Raw genomic sequence first — 22,323 nt, forward strand, 5'->3', positions numbered from 1 at the left:
CTGACTTCTCTGGGAAGAAAGGTAGACAGCTTCTGGGACTAGTCATCCCATTCTTTTTCTTTTTTAAACTGGGAGCCCAAAGCACAGTGCAGGGAAAATGATCATTTTTCTAAAAATTGGAATTTTGATGTTCACCAATACCATGCTCTCCTTTCCTTTCAGGTGTTAATTCATAGCTTTATATTTGCATGTGCATAAACACAAGTTATCCATTTATTCTAAACAGGACTAAATGGCTTAAGAATTTATTTTTAAAGAGAAAAAAGGAAATTCAGAGATGTTATTTATTATAATAACTAGGTGGTACAGGTCTCTGAAATGCAGGGCCTTGAATCAGAAAGACCTGAATTCAAACCTACTGCAGACATATACTAGTTGTGTGACTCTGGACAAGTCACTTAAACTTTTTGCCTTGATTTTCTCATCTGTAAAATGAGCTGTAAAAGGAAATGAAAAATCTTTCCAGAATCTTTGACAATAAAACTCCAAATAGGGTCACAAAGACTTTGATAAATGACTGAAAATGTCTAAACAACTTCCAAAAACAAAATCTTAAATGTGTATAGAGTTTGATTAAGTTAAAAAGCATAATGATATTCAAATCTCACTTGACCATAGAAATTAAATGTTGATATCCCCATTTTAGAGATTAGGGAACTGAGGCTTAGAAAGACTTGGCCCTAAATGGATAAATTCAAATAGAAGTAGCTGGATAGGAATTTGAACCAATGTCTAATAGATTAGGATTGGAAAGACTTCAGCATACACTTTATTGTTAAATAAAGTTAAGGGATCTTACAAGTATTTATTAAACAGCTCCCAGGTATTAAGCACACAAAAGGAATATTAGAGCTGATAAGAAACTTACTTCATAGAATGGTAAGTAGATCTGGAAGGAGTTTTAGGACAGTGTTTCTCAGAATGGAAAATGTTGGAATGGGAAGGGACTTTAGAATCCATAAAAAACTGTAATCAGATAATCTTAGTCCTAGTCTATGAAATAAAATATCAGATTTAAAATAGACCTTATAGCATAGAATGTTCAAATATTTAAGTCAACATGAATGAATGAAAATATAAGGTTTAATTCATTTCCTATGTTCAAAGAAATGTGCTAAGTGCTGGGGATGCAATTAGACAAATGGGATAGACCATGATGTCAACAACCTCATATTACAAGAGAGACAATACACATGGTAGGGTTCAACTACAAGAACCAGGTCTAATGCTTCTTTGGGTGCCATGATGAGTCAGGTAGTAAATTCTTCAGTCTCATTTCCTTTAAGAAAACCATAGCAGGTATTTTGAATATTTGAACTATTGGAAGATTTTAAGGACTTTGTCATTTGAAAGCACCAAGAACTGGCAGACCACTTCTGCCTAGGTTGAATATTTTTCATAAACGTATAATTCTGTAAAGAAGTAAATTCTCCCATGACATTGCATCAAATCCTTAAAGTCAAACTGAACTTTAAAGGGACTTTAGAACAAAGAATGTGAAGACTATAAAAGATTGGAGATATCATATAATCCAAACCCTTATTTTACAGATAAGGAACTTGAGGATCAGTGATGGGTAATTAATTTTCCAGGATATTCTGTGAGTTAAGGTTTGGATTAAAACATAGGTCTTCTAACTATAAATTCAATATTATTTCCATTTTCCTTAGCTGCTCAAAGAGGGTAGGTAATTTGATAAACAAATGCATGTACCCTCTCATGTAAAAAATTGTATAAACCCACTTAGAAAAGTGTGATAGTCTCAGGACAGATACTTGCAAATCATGGAAATGGGACAAATCATGGAGGGAACAGGAATATAAGTTAAGGCAATTTCATCTGAGTCCCCCAAACATATTTGAGAATTCAGTGATGAATCTCAAAGCCATCCTAAATAGATTTCTAATCCAATGGTTACTGACATGCTTCTATTTCTACCCTGAAGTCCCCAGAGTTCCATTGGTGAAGGAGGCACTGCTGTTTGAAAGAGTATCTCCCCATTTAGCCCAGGATTCTTCTGGCTAGTTTCCCTCACATTCCACTGATTGCAAGATGTTGAAGATCTTGCAAAAAGTGGCTCTCCCTCATGAAAAAAGAATAAGGAACACCAGATGTGGTTCAAAGCTCTCATTTTTTATAGATAAAGGAACTAAGGGTTTAAGAGACTTACCCAACAACACACGGCTAGTTTGCTTGCACTCCAATGAGAGCACATGTCCCTTGGCTCATTGGAATCCTTTAATAAGTTGGGGCAATCATTTCAATAGTATTTACTCAGTGTAAGTGCTGTCACATTTGGGACTCCATCAGTGACAGTATCTCTCCCATCTGCATTATTTCGAGTACTTGAGGGAATTGCATTGCTAGCTGATGTGACCTCATTCCCACACATACCATCATAGCAAAGAAGAACTTGACTTTCAAGAATTGAGGCTGAGCTGTTAAGAGAGATAAGATTTAATAGTGACAATTACAACCTCCCAGAATGTCAGAGCTGGAAAATGCTCTGGAGAGATCATCTAGTTCAGCCCTCTGATTTTAAAGGTGAAGAAACTGAGGCTGAAAGAGGAAAAAGGACTCTAACCTCCTCATTATATAGATGAAGAAATGTCAGCTTTGAGACAGACAGAGACTCCAATTTCCTCATTTTTTGGATGAAGAAACTGAGGCCCAAGGACGGAATCTAGCAACTTGTTCGTTAATAAACAGTAGAGACCCAATAAGCATTAGAAATAACTAGCCAGAAAGAGATGTGAGTTCAAGTCCCCTGTCTTGTCAAGAAGCTGACAGGAATGAGGACTAAACCATTATTACATCCAATTAGGACCTTAATTTCCTCCTCTATAACATGAGAATGTCAGACTAAATGCTGCACAGTGTACCCTTCTGACTTTTACAATTTATGAAGCTTTCTTGCATTTTCTCTAAGCCTACACGGACAGGATTTTTTTTTCATTTGTTGGTTTTGTTTTTGTATTCCCTAGTCAAATGCATTAATTAATGTTCTTTGGGGATTAGATGATAGCCTTGCATAGTTCCATGAGAGATTAGGAAATGCTAAAGCTCTGTTATTAGAATTAATAAAGTTTCTGAAAAGTAGTTGAACATACAAACTACTTACCTATACTCAATGAGAAAGAAATTGAGTAAGGTCATAAAAGCTTGGCAGAAAAAAAAATCAATTTATTTTTAGATTTTCCAACCACAATTTGTCTGTCTAGCCAAGTAATCCACTTTATTATAATGCTGCAACATTGATTCACACCCTGATAGTGAAAGGAGGGGATTATACAGTCTCTTTGGAATTCCTACTCAATGGGATGTGTTTAGATTTTACTTTGAGAACTTCCTCCTCTCTAAGGCAATTTACTGTGAATCCCATGCTTCCTTCATTATTGTTTTGTAGATGCTTCTGATTATAGTTTCCTGCTAAGTCTGCTGACCCCAACATTTTGTTAAGGTGAATTTAGTCAATTTTTGATTGTCTGTGAAGCTATGTAAATACATTGCCCCCACTGATTTCACAAACAATATGGACTAAAGTCCCCAAACTATTAAATTTTCAAGTTTAAACTAAGTTTCTACAGATACCTCAAAACTTGATATATTAAATTATTAGAGGTGACAATAAATTATCATTTTATTTGAGATTTTTGGCCACAACATTTCACAGAGAATATGAAAGTTGGAAGGGATATTGGAGGTCATTTATTCAGACTGGTACATGATTAGGCATTCCCTTTCTATAATATCCTTGACAGGTAGTATTCAACATCCTCTTACTACACAGATAATAATTCTCACCCCTCCTCCACTGGCCTCAAATAGAGGAACCTTTTTTTGTTGTTGTTTTCAACAGATTTAATTACGTGAAAAGTTTTTCATTATGTCTGCCCCAAATCTACTTCTAAAACATAGACCCACTGGTTCTGAAATGAGTGCAAAAATCTCATGTGGAGACAGTAATAAGACAGTAAGAAAAGTACTTGATATAGAATAGAGGGTCTAAATTCAGATCCTGCCTTTAATGATAAATGCCTTTATGAACTTGGAACATATTTATCATTGAGCCACAAATTTTCTCTCTTTTAAAATGATGGAGTTGATTCAGAGAGCCTCTGACATCATTGCAGTTCTAGAATTATGATACTAAGATGTCTGGCTGAGGTAAAGTGCAATGTAACAATCACTGTTATTCTTCTTGGACATTCTTGCTATTGAAGAAGTCTAAAATTGCATTAACTATGTTTTGTATTTCTTCTCATAAAGAAAATAAGATGTCAATGTTCCCTTAAATAAAAAGCACTGCTTATGAGCCTAGCCCTCTCCAAAGACCTATTCAGCATATTGTTGCTTCTTATTATCTACAGAAACACATGCAAAACCCACTTCTGTAATATCATTGATTCAAATACTTATTTTAAAAATTCCCCTTGTCAGAAAAAGAATTCTGGTCAAGGTCTTTAGACTCCTCATAGACATTGAGATATGATGGTGATCACTTCTATGTTTGGGATTTTGGAAACTGAGTTTTTTTGTTTGTCTGTATTCTAATCAGAAAACAGGAATTAAAAAAAAAAAGCAACTCCCTAACAGGGTGTTATGAGGACCAAATGAAATAATATTTACAAAACTCTTAGCACATAGTAGGTGCTTGATGCTTGTTTTCTTTTTTCCATCTTTCCTTCCTCCCAAATATTTGTAAAGAACTTGGCATCTGGTAGGTATTTTAAAATGCTCTTCCCCTTCCTTAGTTCCTTCCTTCCTTCTTTCCTTCCTTCCTTCATTCATTCTTTCCTTTTGCCCTTCTTCCCTTTCTTTCTTCCTAGGGCTAGTCAGTAAGTTTCATTTTCCTCAAGAGTGAAAAGGAGATGAAGAATGAATAATCTATTCTAAAGACAATTTTGAGCAAAGTACTTTATAAACCTTAAGATGCTAGAGAAGTTTGATTTTTATGTTGTTAATATCAGAAAACTGGGAATTTTGTTCTTGTTTGCCTTTGGCTTACCGAAGTAAACCAATGTTCCTTTTGAGAATCCTTAGTGATTTCTCTTCTCAACATTCTTGGTTACACTGACAATAAAACCTCGGCTAGTTTCCTGTCTCACTGCAAGATGGACAGGGGTTTGTTTATTTGGACAACATATTCTTGGCTTTTTTTTTCCTCTCCACCCCTTCTCATAATATGCTCCTTGTCTCCATAACTGCTGTGTTCTTTTCAAATTTTCAAGGGCTGCCTTATTTTATTAGTTAAAACCAATTTTCTAGAACCCCTAAATGTATCACTCTCTGTAAAGAAGTTAATTCTAACTCATCAACTCATAATGTTGTCAATTATCCACCTTCTAAAAGTACTTTATAAAGTCTAAACCCTTTAAGGTTGGATTCCAACCTTAATTCCTTTTGCTCCTTACCTTTTCCTGCATTTTCAAAATCTTTATCTAAAAAGCAAAGGTATAGCTTCAAATCAGTGTAATTGACTATATTCTACACCTAAGCCAGCACCCAACCAGCATCCAGAAGAAGGCTGTTTTTTTCCCTCATCAGTCTTTAATTTAGTTAATTAATTCAAACAAGTCCTTTCTTATTACAATCTAGATTTTACTACCTAATTTCTGTTAGACATTAAACTCTCCTCTTCTGTATGAGGGAATGTTATGTTATAAATAAAACTCCATATGTATAACTTTTATATAAATATGTATTTATTAGTATTAATACATAATTATATTGATAATTAGTAAATTCAATAATTAGTTAATAATTGACTTAATACTTATATAAATCAATAAATACATTAGCAAATTACCTAATAATACATAATAGAATGTAGACACATTTCTCTAACACCTACTGTGATCCAGGCAACGTACTAAATTGGAAGTAGGTATTATTATTATCCCCATTTTACAGATAAGTAAATTGAGATTTGGAAAAAAAAAAACAATTGTCAAGAGTCATGAAATTTGAACCCAGGTTTTCCTGACTCAAAAGGCAACACCCTTTACTATATCACACCACCTCTTAAGGGAAAGCTTAATGGGGAAAAAATGGAACCCCTCCTATGAGTATCATAATAAGCAGAGGTTTATTCTATGTGGCACTTTTCTTCTGAAGAGCTCCACATTCTTCACACGTTCATTTCATTTAATTCTAGCAGCACTGCTACGAAATAGAAGTCAGTACTATTACTTCCTTTTATTTGGGTCTCAGGGGCAGAGGAGAAGGATGGATGGTGATCCTTTCCTATCTTTCCTGAATTCTTACACTTTTCTCCTTCCAGGTGTTCTGTGATCCAGTGTTACTGGCTTCCTTACTATTCCTCACATGCAACACTCAATCTCTTGACTGAGCATTTTTTTAAATTGACTCTTTCCTCATGCCTGGAACAATCTCTCTCTTCATCTCTGCCTCCTGACTTCCTTCAAGCCTTAGTAAAGTCCTACCTTCTACAAGAACCTTTTCCCAGCCCTCTTTAATCTTAATGTCTATCCTCTGAGACTCTTCTCAGTAGATCCTGTATATTTTAATTGTGGTAGTGCTAGTATATTAGACTGTGGGCTTAGTTTGAGCAGAGACTTTCTTTTGCCTTTCTTTTTATCCCCAGTGCTTAGTAGCATGGCATCTGGAACATAGTAGACATTTAATAAATGCTAATTGACTGACTGATTGACAGAGTTCCAGTCTTAAAACCAGAAAGACCTTGGTTTAAAATCCCAAGATATATACTAATTGTGTGACCATGGGCAAGTTATTTAAACTTTCTTTGATTTAGGCATCTCTCTAAAACTATAAGCTACAGAAAAAGTACTGAGCTGCTTTGATAAAGACCACTATCTCACCTGAAATTTCCCTATAACAACAAAATTGTAGTTTTATTACCTATTCTTATCTATGTTGAAATTATCTGAGCAAGTTAAATTATTTATCCTGGGTCTAAAAGTCTGTTATTGAGCTTGAAATGGAATTCAAACTTCTAATATACTGTTAGCATCTTTACTATTAAGTAATGTTGACTAGTTGCTATCCACATATATATATATACACATATATATATATATATCTGAGCCACACTTATTTTTTTTTAATTCTTGCTAATATTTTAAATGCTACCCACTTATTCTGGCAACCCATAAAAAACTCTATGTATATCATTTGTCAAAAATAATATTGAGACATCACAAAAACTCTCTTCATAAAGGAAATGAAATTTGCTTGCAGAGATTCTAAAGCAGCATTAGATCTTCATATGGAAAATCATTTTAATAACATACTTTAAAGGAATCCTCTGATATGTTTGTACCTCCCATCACAACACCTACAAATGGAATCATCCCAAGGGACAAAATATTCCTGTTTTGAAGGTTGGGGAAAAAAACAGGCACAGAGAAGTTAAGTGATTTTATCAAAGATATACAGCTACCCTCTATTAGAAAATGGGAAAGGCTCCTTTGTTTCTCTTCCAAGCTGAAATTTAGAGATGTAAAATTATCTTCCTTCCTATTTGTAGTTGTCCTATGAGTGAACTGAAACATGATTTCATGTCACATCTTGGATACTAAAAGGATTGCAGAGATTACTCTCTCTAAATTAAAAAAAAAACATTCATTTATTGAACCTGATGTATCATCCCCCTGCCCTTGACCCCAATAAATTCATCTTGCTTTATTTTTAGCTACTTTCTATGTTTTTAATGCCCAGACGTGTGCTCAAAAATTGTTCAATACTCTTGTTATGTTCTTATTTACCTACAAAGAAGAAAGACAAGAGGATATATTCTTTATCTAGTAATAGTTGAAAATAATTATAAAGCATTCACCCTATAAAATTAACCAGAAAAAATCATTAATCTCTTTCAAAATTGCATGCTCAAACATCTTTAATCTAATTTTAACAAGGAAAAATTAAGCTATGTCTCAGAGGACTGAGATGTTTGTTTCTGTTTTACTTTTTAGTGTTTTAGGGTTGGTCCCCCTGCTGATTTATATCAGTGCCCAGCAACATAACACTTTTTTTCAGGGATTTAAAACTTTCAGCTCATATATATATATATATATGAAGTTAAGGTGAAGGGTTTGTTGTTTTGTTTGTTTGTTTGTTTGTTTTTTACTTAAGGTAAAAAGTGGACAGTAGAGGAAGGTAGCCTCTTTTCTCACAAAAAGAAAAATCAGCCATGGCTCAAATTCTTTGGTTTCTCCTGCACACCAAGGTATAAGTGTGTAAATTTTCTTTCTGTAAAATTTAGCTTGGTCCATATATATATATATATATATATATATATATATATAGTTCAATAGTATTCCTTTATCCAGTGTAGTTTTTGAAATCCACTTATTTTTAGGAAATGCTATCTTGATCATATAATTTTAAAATTCCCATTATACTTTTAAAGGACTGGAGATGGGGTAATCAAGGATGAAGTGGAAATTAATTACATGTAAGACTAGTAAAACTGAACAAACAAACAAACCAAACAAGTTATGTGGAGGGGGAAAACATATAATCAAGTTAAGAAAACCTAGCATGGGAAAGTTCCCAAAGTTTCACTGGTTGGGATAAAGGCTCCCTGATATTCATGAACTACTTAGAAAGGGTTAGCAAAAGCATCTTTAACCAATCCATTGATGAGTTGCCAACTCCTTTTTCAAAACCTGAAAATCCCATCCAAGAAAGTTATTAGCTTGTTAGAATCAAATTATATTGGAAATGAAATTATATTTCTGTACCTACATATGTGAGGTGGGCATTAGGCAAGTCAAAAATCAAAAAGGATGATGTTCGTGGCTTGAAACAACATGTGGCCTTTTATTCTGAAAACAAAAGCTCCTGTGTTACCAAGAGGAAACATTATTGGCCACCATTGTGGGCCACATTGTGGCAAAAGAAGATTTAGTTATCAGCAAGATATAGGGGAAGTAACTAAATGGCATTCCTTAAACTTATTTCTTTTCTGACCTTTTGAAGTTGCCAGGTTCAACTAATTTTCTCTCCTCAGTTATATTCTAAGCAGGATCCCAGAGGCAGGAGACCACAGTTCAAAAGCAATATAGTTCTCATGGTAACTTTCACTGAGAATGAAATGATAAAGAGCTAATAACCTTTTGGCTAATTAAACCCCACTACTGAGAAGGTGGATTTGACTCCTCAAAATCAAGCCCCCACCCAACCCCATAAATGGTCATTTGCTTACTCTAGCAAATCTATGATCTGCCTACTGCTTCAAAGAGATCTTAGTTTTCTGAGCTTGCACTTAGTTATAAGAACAATAAAAGGACAAGAAAGAGTTAGTCCCAATCATCTGTTCAGCAGCCATAACAGCAGAGATCAGAGAAGATCTAGAATGCAAGTCATTAATGGAATGAGTGACTCATCCAATATACTTGCAAGGAATTGGCCAGAAATAGACAAAGAGATGGACAGACAGAGATAACAAATGACAGATAGATAGATAGATAGATAGATAGATAGATAGATAGATAAAGAGTTAGCTAGATAGATGATAGACAAAGAGACTGACATGACTGAAAGATAGAGATCAATGATAGAAAGCAAGAATGAGACTACAGGAAAAGGCAGACATAGCTAGATTGATAGAGAAATAGAGAGACAATAGATAGATAGATAGATAGATAGATAGATAGATAGATAGATAGATAGATAGATAGATAGATAGATAGATAGCAAATGCTGCTCCTTATAAGCAATCACACCAAAAACATAACTTTTTCAAAATCTTTTTTCCCTTCCAAATTCAGAAACAAAGTATGTCCCTTCCATATGGGAGCATTAACAGTTTTGAAAGTACAGAGGGATATCTCTGTTTTCTTCTCCTCCTGAACATACTTAACTTTTGACAAAATGGAAAGTGGCTAAAGTGCATATGTGGAGCCCCAGTGAGTACAATATTTTCTAAAGGAAGCTTTACAAACTCCAATTGCACTAGTAATTGCAAAGCTACTGTGCTTGTACCTTTGCTTCCATTTGTCAAGCTAAAAACTATGCTGAAGGTCTGGGAAAGAATAGTGGAAATGTAAATTTGAATGTCACTTTTCTGGGCACAACCAAGGCTTTGAAAGGCTAAATTTCCTCAAATAGGTACACGGATAAAGCTGCAAGCCATGCTACCTTTTTTACAGCAACAAGGCATAGGAAAATGAGGACCATTAAAAAAATCTCTCCATTCACTACAATCAGAATATATTGATACCAGCTTGAGAATCAGAGATGAAGATTAACTTTGCCATTTGAATTGTTCTTTACTCAATAGCGAAGCCATACTTACCTTGAAATTCCCGGCAGTCAAGAACAATTTCCTTAGTTGAATCATTGCATGTGTTTCTAAAAAGTGAAGGGCTTTTTTATTACAATAATTAGTGCTATTGATTGGAAAGTCCAAATTCTAAAAAGTTGATGCGTAGAAAAATGAAAGACTAAGTGGTTTACATCTAGTAAGCAACTCTTTATAGAGGCATCCACTTTTAAGAGAAAGGTCTGCATGTGGGGTCAGATAATCTGGATTTCATCCCTGACTTTGAAACTTCCCAGATATGTGAACATGGGTAATTCAGTTTCTCTCTATGAGCCTCAGTTTCCTCATCTGTAAAATGGGGATAATAATATGTATACTATCTACCTCCAAGATCATGGTGAAGCTAGTACTTTTGTAAACCCTAGTTCTATATAAATTTAATGCCCTAATCTTTCATACAAATCTCCTTCAGAAGTTAATTCATTCAACCAATTTGAGTTTTCTATATCCCTATCAGATACTTACTGCATGTTCAATAAAAATCTTCTCAGGAACTGTTCTAGACAAATATTATTGCTTGACAGACCTGCCATAGACCAACCAACATAAAGTTACTTTTTTGAGTAGTATTTCCCTTCAGAGATGATGTTTTAGGGCATAAATAAAGTTGCCATCCTGCTGTCAGCATATTTCTAGAAAACTGTATTGTCACAAGCCTTTAAAGGTTTAATGGATGTACCCCTAATGTTAGATGATAAATAATAATTATAATTAAAAAGTCCTACAGTGCCTATGTGAAAAATGAAATCCAAAAAGCCTAAAGTTAGGTATAAAAATATCTTCAATTCAATGTCAAGTAAAATCATTGATGAGGAAAAAGTCTATAATACAGAGTTGATCACTCTAATGTATTCACCTGGAATTTGTTACAGTTCCCCAGTACATTAGCTATAGCATGACTCTTAGAACTCAAAGAAGTTCAGCCCATTCATAAATTGTTTGAGATTGTCTTTCCTTTTCTTGTCATAAAATACAAGGAAGTAATTTTAAATGTGAACTGTACTACTCCAACAATCCTTCCATCAGTATAAAGGAAAAGAATAGTGAAGATATACAATGGCATTCTAGGCATGCAGCAACTAGAGACAGAGGCTAAGGATTTCTCTCCAGGTTGTTAAAAGGGGTTTTTCCTCACTTCTCTCCTTCTCACCCTTTTCCCCAACCTAGATCAAGATTGTTAATATATTTTATCTTCAATATGAAGTGAATATGGGCTAAGGGTCTTCAGACCGAAAGAAATAGAATGTCAGAATAAAATTACTGTTTCAGATAGTTTGCTAAATTAGTAATTTCCCCAAATTTTCTTTCTGCACCAGCTCTCAGGGTGGAAGGGAGGAATGCTAGTAGTCTGATTATTCAGGAATTTGCTCTTTCAGAAAATAACAGTTCCCAAAGGGTATCCTTTAGTATCTTTTCATTATTCCCCCAAAAATTTAGATGAGAGCTTTTAAAACCCTTTGTGTTGTATTTAAAACCAGAAATGGGACACAGTTCACTAAATGAATGACCAGGCAGAAATTTCAGCTCTGTTTAGAACAGACTATGGCTCATTTTACAATCAGTGATGTTCAGCCTTGAGCTTGAATGGAGAGACAATCCTGTATTAGAATATTACCTACATATCTATTTTCCACATGGAGTTTTTTAGTTGAAAACTCCTATCATGAAGCCAGGGGATGAAACTGTGTACCCACTTAGACAGTATTCTTTGTATTAGGAAGGATGAGACTGGGAGACTGAAAAACAAATATCAGCTCTTGACTTAACAGCTGTCTGAGGTTTGGATTACTTTAAGGTATCTGAATACACAGACATGCATGCATTGGTACATCCATGCATTCATACACATATATACATACACATATATGCATACATCTTAATTTTTCCAAACGGAAAGGATTTCAGATAATTCTCTCTAAAGCTCCCATTTACTGGGTAGCCAGCTTCAGGAAATGGACTGTGAATCTGAATACGAGGAAATTTCCTCAGATGTCAGTCACATGGAGGTATTTCTGATCTTTCCTATTAAAGAGAAAACTCTTTCAGAATCTTCACCAGAGGTGATGAAGTTTAAAGCATCCTTTGTCCATTGCTCCCTTTATTATCAACTATATCCTTTAATTGGCGCTAAAGTGAGCAGCTGCCAGCTTGCTTTTCCATTAAGGACTAATGTTGTACGTTTACAACAATAAACAATTAATGTTGTTTGATTTCTTACATTCAGCAACCCAAGCAAACATCTGGTATCCATACCCAATGGATACAAATGGCTAGCCATTTACGTGCCTATCCACTCGCCAATTATTGAGGGTCCGCTCTAATCAAAGTTATAGGTCCGCGCCTACTGTGTAGGAGAGAAGGGGGAAGCTTTAATTCTGGGAAGGGGAGAGGAAGACCGGTACCTGTTGGCAGCGGTGTATTGGTCGCACATTTTCTCTTTCTTTCAGTCTTGATTCTAACACTGGAGAGGGAAGTGGGCTCCATTGTACTAAACCTGTTACACAGGCAAACACACACACACACACACACACACACACACACACACACTGGCACACATATATACATATACGTATGCAGGAAAACACTTACAAAACACCACCCTGTTCTCTAAGTCTTGGCAGCGGCTATAGCTCGCTGGAAATCTTTGCTAGCTCCCCCTAACAGAGATCTCTTTCTGGAAGGAAGCCCCAGAGGCAGCCCCTGGGTTTTCCTTGCCGCTGAAGGCTGATGCGGCTCAGGGCTCAGCCCAGCTGGGAGGTAAGCTCCCCAAGTCTGGGCAGAGCTCTAGCGCACTTGAGCCGGAATGCAGGGCTACCCACCGGCCACTAGATCCTCTCTCTCTCTCTCTCTTTCTCTCTCTCTCTCTCTCTCTCTCTCTCTCTCTCTCTCTCTCTCAGCCCCTTCTCATCTCAGCAGGGGGTTGCGCCTTTCTAGCCCTGAAGGGGTGTCCCTATACTACCCGAGATGGTGTCTCTGTGCACCCTAAGGAAGGGGCAGTCAGCGGCGTGACCCTGGCTTTTGCACTGCTCTGCCTTCGGAAATTTGGAGTTGAGTCCTAAATCACAGCCCTTGGGAGCAAGAGATAGTAGCTGAGGCTGGGGCTGCAATGGAGGAAGACTCAGGATGAGGTGTGAAGCGGAATTGATAAGCTATTTTTTTTTTTTTTCAAGGCACTCGGGTGATGTTTAACCCTGGAGCCTGCGGGTCCGTGGCCAAAATGGTGAAGAGAACCCGGCTACCTTCCTCTAGACCTGGAGCCCGCGCTTGGAACCGTCGCCAAGTTTCAGGTGGGCACCGCGTCTCCCCAAGAGTCTCGGGCAAGGGAGTGGGGATGCCACTTGTGGGAAAACCCCATTCCTCAGACTACTTCCATCTGCGGCTTCCCTTCCAGCCCTGGCCAGCGGCTCGTCTCCACTGCGGGTTTACTCACCTCGCGGGGAAGTAAGTAAGAGCAGTGTCTGTCGTAGACAGAGGGATAGTTGGGGGGGTTGGCGTAAGGGCTTCCCCTCTCTTGCCTCCTCTGCTCCTTGTCTCCCAGTGATTCCATAGCCGGCTTCCTGGGTGCTTTCTATTCTCTGCACGGGAACAGCAATGCTAAGCAATGAGTGGTTGCAGCCCTTGCGTGTAACAAGGAAAGCACCCCAAGGTGTCTCGGACTAAATAAGAAAGCCAACAGAAATGAGGTGGGTTGGGGGTGCCGGGCATCCCGGCAGACAAAACTCCTTCTGATCCTCCCGCAGAAACCGATGGGAAAAACCGACTGGCAGCAGCTCCGTGACATCTCCATTAATTAGAGATTTTTAAAGAATGAGAATGAATGAGCCTGGAAATTTAAGCCTAGAGCCCCTATTTCTTGACTAGGGGACATATTCTAAGGGAAGTAGCCAGTAACCCTGGATAAGGTCCAGGAAGTAACATGAAAAAAAGCAGACAAGGAAAGCTCTTCTATCCCCTGTTCCCCTTCCCTCTCTTCCTAAAAAAGGGGGACTTGGGGGGGGGGTTGGAAGACGAAGAAAAAAAATTACTTACTCTTACAGGGACCCGAGATGACTGATGACACCCAGTTCACAAATGGACGCGCTGGGTCGACTTCCGAGAGAGGAGAATATTGTCCAGCCCCTGAAGGATCATCAGACTCCTCCGGATTTCTCTCATGCCTTTTGATGCTGATGATGTTGGAGGAGAGGCTGGGTACTTCCACTCTCAGGTTGCTGAGCCCGCAGAGTAAAGTGCAGTTAGTATTTCTCCCTTTGCACAAATCAGTGGCGGCGGCCGCGGCAGCAGAGCTCCAAGGAAGCGGGGATATTCCAAATAAATCCACTAATTCAGGGTCTGAGCGTTCCAGCGCGCGGGCCTGCCTGCCTGCCTTCCTGCCTGCCAAATGTAACTGTGAAGTGATGTGGAAAAGTGAGCAGGGAGCCTCCCCTGACAGCTCTTATTGGGCTGATCTCGGAGGCAGGTCTACAGCTTGGAAATTCATGTAAGCAGCCCCCACCCCCCACCCCCACCCCCCTACCCCTGATCTCTCTCTCTCTCTCTCTCTCTCTCTCTCTCTCTCTCTCTCTCTCTCTCTCTCTCTCTCTCTCTCTCTCTCTCTCTCTCTCTCTCTCTCTCTCTCTCTCTCTCCTGTTTTTCTTGCTTTCTCTCTCCTCCCTTTCATCTCTTGCTCCCTCATTCTCTCCCTCTTTTCTCCCCCCCCATCATCCCTTCTCCCTTCCTCAATTCTGTCACAACTTTTCTTCCTCATTCCTACAGAATGTAAATTGCTCCAACTCCTAGATAAAAGCCACCATGAAGTTTGATTTGATGAAGAGCCATGGACTCTGATATTCCATCTCACAGGGGTGAGGGTGGCTTAGGCAAAAAAGATGTGGAGGAATCTAATTAAGATTGGGAGTTGTACAAGTCCAATGTGAGAGAGTCAGAAAGAAGGAAGAAAGCATAAACTCACCTCCTGATTTAGTGATGAATTTTTATCTGTGCTCTCAGAGACGTTATCAAAGACCTAGATCCCAACAGTAGCCTTGTTTTGGAGGAAGAATTCATAGTTAGCTGACAATGAGAAAAGGGCACTCCTTTCTGAAAACAGTTCCCATCCCTGTTTTTCTATTTCCCTATAGTAGTGATGTGGCAGTATCTTTAGTAGGAATATCTAGGAATTGAATTGTCTTAATTTTGACCATGGTAATGACATACTCTTTAAGTTTAGTTTCCTCAACTTCACTGGGAATTTGGGAAAGTTATATGGTATAAGAAAAAATGGGTAAAAGAATCAGCTACCAGGGGGAGGATGCTAAGAAAATGGGAGAGCTTTATCTGTGGCCAGCATGAAAGTAATCATTAGTTCTTTTTGTTGCCCTTGCCATCACTTCTAGGAATTTCAAAGCCACTTAACCAAAAGCCTTGGAGATGTTTGTGTAGAATGAGAAGTAAAGGATAGAGGGTGTCCTAGGCAGGCTGTTAGGACCTCAGCAGGTTACTAGCTATCACTTTGACTTTAGGTTTTTAAAAACTTTCTGGGAACTGAAGTCCAATTTATTTCCCTACTTCTGCCTCCAAAATGGAGGCCCAAACTGAAGACGTGGCAATGTCAATTGGATATACCTGACAGGATTAAGACGATCATTCAAGTTATCAGAGACTGATTCCTTTTCTATTCTTACTATCTATCACTCCTCTAAGAAATGAAAACCTGAAGCCATTCTGCTGATTTTAGTCTCTTGGGGGGAGATACTATTTAAGGTGTATCAAAACCTATCCCCCCCAAAAAATCTGATGCCTGCATACTTTCTGCACACAAGATCTGCTCTTCTTGGCTAAACCTTGTGCATGATAATTTTGGCAGGGCTTCTTTCTTGGACATATTTCAAAAAGGAGAGAAGGGATAAGGGAATAGACATTAAATCCAAGGACTTTCATTTGTAGTCTCAATCTAATGAAAGTGAGTGAGCAGAATGAGAAAATAAGGACAATATGCTTATAATACTTATGCAAATTTGACATTTTTGTGCTGCATACCATTGTGAAACATTGCAAAGAGTATTGACTGGATATCTAATATTTTTAAGTTCTTGCTGTCACAGAAAAGATGCTTATTGAAATGTTCTAGAGGAGGGAGGTAAACACATGTCTTACCCTGGTCTACACTAAATAGATATTTACTCTTTGTACGGTTTGTGGCTCCTTATAAAATACTCTGAAATTGGGTAATTCTGTCTTGGAATAAGAACTGAATTCAACCTTCAATCAAATGAACTGCTTCTTGACCAGACAGTCCCAAGTGGGCCAAGAAATAGAACTCATCTCTGGTTCTGCGCTTAATTTTCAGAGATGTATTTTCATTTGAACAAATGGTCTAAAACTTCCCTTGCTATTTCTTCATTGAATCTGCCAGGAATAATGGAACAAAAAATCAAGAGGAGTAACTTTTTAAAAAAGGTCTGCATTATTTGGGAAGGGTAGGGGGATGGGGAGGGAGGAACATATTTCTGTTGAATAACTTAGTTAAGAGGCATTGAAAGCATAAGGAGAAGAACAAAAGAACATTTGCTGAGAATCAGAAGACTTGGATTTTAATACTAGCATTTCCACTTACTAGATGTTTGAATCAGAGCAATTTATCCCTTTGAAGATTCCTGGGTCAGAGTGGAAGGATCTGTAATTTTCCCTCCAACTCTGAAACCTGGGTTTTCTAAGATATCCAGCATTAACATAAACTATAACTGGAAACTGAGAAGAGTCTTAGAATCATTGTAAGCCCATCATTTTATAGATAAAGCATTTCAGACACAGGAAGAAGTGACTGGTTCAGTGTCATGCATGCAAACCAGAAATCCAAATCTGGACTTTTAAAAATATATTTCACTGACAGCTTTTGTTTTTATATCATGTCTATTTCCCTCTGTGTCTTTCTCTTTCCACCCTTCATGGGAGTCAAAAATTATATTTTAAGAGGAAGAAAAGAAAAAGAATGTAACCCCCCAAAACAATCATAACATTGAAAAATATGTCATTGTAAGCAATGTATCATACCCACTGACCCCCCCCCACCTCTACCAAGGAGAGTAAGGAAGAAATGTCTTCCCATCTCTCCTCTTTGCATTCAAACTTGGTCTTCATTGTAGTTCTTTTTATATTTTTGAAGGAATTGTGCATATTGTTTTCCTAAGTCTGTTCACTTCATTTTGCAGTAGTCCTTTCAATCTTCTTTGTAGCTAGGTGGTGCCATGGATAAACTTCTGGGCTTTGAATCAGGAAGAACTGAGTTCAGTATGACTTCAGAAACTTGCAGCATAATTATAGACAAGTCATTTAGGCTCTGCCTCAGTTTCCTTATCTGTAAAATGGGCTTAATAATACTATCTACATCCCAGGGTTGTTGTGAGGATCAAATAAGATAATAATTGCAAAGTGCTTGGCACATAGTAAGGGTTATCTAAATGTTAGCAATTAGTTACTAGTATTGTGTTCATTATTTCCTATAGAATACTAATTTGTCATTACATTCATAAACCATGATGTTTTTATCCATTCCCCAATCAAAGGGCATCTACTCTATTTTTGCTAATACAAAAAGTGCTGCTACAAATATTTTGGAGTATATTCAACTTTCTTTTTGCCAATTACCCCCTTGGGGAATATGCCTAGCTGTAGAATCCCATGGACACTTTAGCAACTTTATTTACACAATTCTACATTTCTTTCCAGAATATAAACCTTGGTCATTTTATTCCAAAGTCAGTATTTTTCATGCTAAGCTCAGCTAACTCCCCCAAAATAAATTAGATAAAGGATTTAAATAGAAGTAGGTTATATGGCATGATAGAAGGAATTACTAGGGTCAGAAAACAAAGCTTTCTCTCATTCTTATTAGCTGTGTGCTTCTAGGCAAGCCATTTAATTCTATGGACCTCAGTTTCTCCATGAATAAAATGGGGATGACAGAATTTGAATTACTTTCTCTGACACAATTGTAAGGAAAACACTTTATCAGTCAATTAAAAATTATGTAACAAGGATTTTTCTAAAAGAGTAGAGGCAGGCAGGTAGGTACAAAATTTGGATAAGGTATGAATCCTGCCCTCATAGAGTTTACAGTCTAGGAATGAGTGCAAATAATTAGCTTTAGGTCACGAAGAGAGGCAATATGGTATAGTAGAAAAAACAGTGTTTTTGTGTGGCTTGTCTGTTGTTAAAGTCAGAGGACACTGTTTCAAATTCTACCACTATGACACTATTTCTATGATTTTAAACAAGTTATTTCATGTCTCTGGACAGGAGGAGGTTGGATGACATGACCTCTAAGATCCCTTTCCATTCATACTCTGTGATACTTCTGCCTTATTGGCACATTAGAGTGCATGCCAAAATCTAAGGAAGAAGGCCATCTTAGACAGAGAAATCTTCCTGGAAGAGGTAACTTGTGATATGAACTTTAAGAGATGTCATCTTTCCCAAGAGAAGAAGGGTAAGACCTTCAGGTGCTTCCTACAAATTGTAATCATGATGAACACAGAATACAAGGATAGGTACTTAGGATCAAGTGACTCTGGACCTATGAAGTGTATTTGGCAGGCTGTTCACTTTTGGTCGGGCATACTTGAGCTAAGCTTGTCTTTATACCTGCTGATTGCTGCTTAAAGGAAAAAGGCATAGGCATTTCCCTTCTTATACACAGGAAGGATAAATAAACTGTTTGGAAGTGCAGAAGATCATGGGAAAGTGGTATAAGGATACTGCTTAAATAAATGGGGTTGCTGAAAGAAGAAGCATTTGCCTCTTTAGCAGTCCCACCCACTCTTAATGGTATGCAGTGTAATCTCATAATGATGAGAGCATACTCCTTAAAGAAAGTGTTTTCATTTTAGCATCTTCTTGGTGTGGTTACATTCCTTCAGTTGGGGGGGGGGGTGTTTGCTATATAGACTTTCTCAAGAAGGACAACTGAAAAACATCCTGCTTTATGTCTGGAATTTTGAAGGAGTGGGGACCAGGCCAATGGAATTTTCTTCTGGGGCCTGTGGATAATTAAATACTTAGTGGAAGAATGAACTGGCATTCTTGTTAACTTCAAGTGTCCATTATAAACAGTGATACAGCTTTTGATGTTTGCAACCTGAGTCTCAGTGAAAGACTTTTTTCAAAGAGGACACTGCTTATTTTCTGGAGCTTGTGGAAGGCTCAAAGATAAATTCAGAGTTATGGATTGAGGAAGGGAGAAGGGAGAGAAAAAATGAGAGAGGGAGAGGGGAAAGAAGACAGACATACAGAGAGAGAGAGAGAAAGAGAGAGAGAGAGAGAGAGAGAGAGAGAGAGAGAGAGAGAGAGAGAGAGAGATCTTATAAAACCAAATCCTTTTTATCAGATTTTGGCTATTGTAGGCAACAATCCAATAGAGTATTTTTGCCAATCTAGTTGGCTTCCAGGAAATGGAAAATGGCTGATTTGAAGGAACAAAAATCCTTGGAAAAGAGAGTGAAAATCAGGTAATTCCTAGAAGTTTTCATGTAGCAAAAAGCATTGAAGAATTTCTCTTTCTGCTTGATCTGTTTCAGACCTACTTGTGTTTAACTATGTCATAGAAATGCAAATTTTCTGAGTCTTCCTTCCCTCTACCTTTTCTCTCCCTCTACTTCTCATGTGATAAGAAGAAAAATAAACTATTTTCTGTGGTCTAGTCATTTAGACCACTGAGCTTAACCAAACCAATAGAAATAGCTTAGATTAGAATGATTCTTATTTGGGGTTGATGCCATAATCAGTGGGATTCTACAAAAAGAATCTGTTTATTCATATCTCTAAAGTGAAGGGAATAGAGTAAATAATCTCTAAAGTCCTTCTAACACTGAGATTAATTGCAGATATAGGTTGTAATATTCTGGACTTTAAGATCCCTGAAAGTTCTAATGGCCTATGCCCTGTATTCTACTGAGAGTCCCTTCACATATCATATTCTATATCCAAAGGATCATTCTTGATCTAATACACTGCTCTAAGGTCCTTGGTATCTACAGCGCAGCATTCAAAATTTATTTAGTTCATTTATAGACATATTTAGAATCATCTCATTTAAATAATATTATAAACTTCAAACACCTGAAACATTAGGAAGAAAAATAAATGCAACTCCCAATTAATTTTTAATCTTCATTAACATTCCAGGCACTTTTTAACCCATTAGATGATTTAGCAAATGATCATATCATTATGATTCCCAAAATGTTCTGGTGTATATTTCAATCATAAAACCAGGATGTATACTTAGAGTTTGGGAGAGAAGATGAAATTGTGTGATAGCTATAGTCCTGGATGATCATTTAGTACTTTAGTAAGTGTTGCCATAAATATTAAGAAAAGCAGAAGGGGAAGAAAAGGAAGTAAAGGAAAGGAATGCAAGGCAAGGGAGAAAGAAAGGGAAGGGGGAAAAGAAGCAAAGAAGAAGAAGAAAGGGAAATAGAGGGAAGAGTAAGGAACTAAAACATGAACAACACTGTGAATAATTTCTTTAGCATCCAAATACAGTCAAGGTGGTTCAAGGGGATGGATTTCCTAAAATGTCTGGTTAGTGTTTCAGTAAAGAAACTATTTAGGTGTCATGAAGAAAGTGTTTCACAAAAGAGAATGTTAGCTATTATTGACATATTTAACAAGTTATCTTCTTTAGTGAAACTCAGTTCAGATTATATCCAATCTCATTAGACTGTCTCCTAAAAATCTGAGGGTGGGAGGGGGACTAAGGTGAGGAGATGTTGCTATACAGGCATGTCCCACAAGATGTCATTATTGATTTACTTCAAAAGGGTTCCATGAACATATAATTTTAGGTGAAACCACTATGCTCATAAGATCATGGAACTCCTGAATATATGGGACTTGAGAAATTCTAAATGCATCATTTTTATAAATGAAGAAAATAAGGCTCTCAAAGGTTACGTGATTTCCCTGAGATCATACAAATTTCTTATAGAAAAAAAATGGCATTCTAACACAACTCTCCCTGGCTCCACATGCTGAGGTCTTTCTGAAATTCTAGAATAGCCTTGTTCCACAAGAACAGTTCTATAAAAATGGATGGATGGCCAAATAACACTGTACACAATTTTCTCAACTTTACAGTGGAATCTGACTGTTTATTTATTTTTATTTTTTAAATTTTACCTTTCATCTTTAAATCAATACTGTGCTTTAGTTCTAAAGTAAAGGAGTGGTAAGGGATAGGCACTGGGAGTTCAGTGACTTACCCAGAATCACATAGCCTGGAAGTGTCTGGGGCCACATTTGAACCCAGGACCTCCAGTCTCTAGTTATGACTCTCCATCCACTGAGCTACCTTGCTGTTCCGCCATGACGTTTTAACATTGTTATTAGGAAAGTTTACATTGGTTTCAATCTTTTTATTCTTCCTTCCTTTCTTTCTCTTAGTATCTCTGTATCTCTCTCTTCTTTCATTTTTTCCTTTCAAATGAACCAATGGAACAATTGATGAGAAAATTCCCTCTAAAGAATAGTTTAATAAATATTTATTGAATTTAGTCCAAATTACTTGATATTTATCAGGGCAACTTGGATAGGAAGCTGGTCCTGGATCCAGGAAGGCTTTCCAGTACTGTTTTTGATACAAACTTGCTGTGTAACCCTGGGCAACCTTCCAGGACAATAAATTTATAAGAAAATTTCTTCCAGGCAGTTCTTTTATTAATATAATCAAAAATTCAGTATCAGAGCAATTTTATGCTATGCTTTACAATGGATAGAACATTAGTCTTGGAGTCAAGAAGATGAGTTCAAATCTGCCCTCAGACACTAGCTATGTAGCTGGCCTTGGGCAAGTCATTGAAAGTCTCTCTGCCTTTGTTTCCTCATCTGTTAAAAGGGGATAATAAGAGTATCTACTTGCCAAGGATCTCACGAAGTTAGAGATATTTCCGGTAGAGTTTTATAAATCTTAAAGTATGTAAATATGAGCTATCATCATTATCATTGATAATTATAGTTGCATTCTTTTAAGTTTATAG

The 22,323-nt window shown here is 37.2% G+C and overlaps 1 protein-coding gene across 3 annotated transcripts in view; it reads right to left on the reverse strand.

Moving 5' to 3' along the window:
• Positions 1-14,772, reverse strand: part of CDH8 (cadherin 8) — a 534,859-nt gene extending 520,087 nt beyond the window's left edge. The window contains exons 1-2 of one of the 3 annotated variants that reach the window (XM_056799241.1): positions 14,339-14,700; positions 2,171-2,438 (exon numbers count right to left, since the gene is read on the reverse strand). The gene's annotated coding sequence lies outside the window, so the exon portion shown is untranslated. Of the gene's footprint in view, positions 1-2,170; positions 2,439-13,739; positions 14,005-14,338 lie in introns of those variants that run through there. The other 2 variants (XM_007477092.3, XM_001364059.4) reach the window with 2 other exon arrangements.
• Positions 14,773-22,323: the final 7,551 nt, after the last annotated feature.

The sequence above is a fragment of the Monodelphis domestica genome, chromosome 1 (assembly GCF_027887165.1).
Source record: "Monodelphis domestica isolate mMonDom1 chromosome 1, mMonDom1.pri, whole genome shotgun sequence".
Taxonomy (NCBI): Eukaryota; Metazoa; Chordata; class Mammalia; order Didelphimorphia; family Didelphidae; genus Monodelphis; species Monodelphis domestica.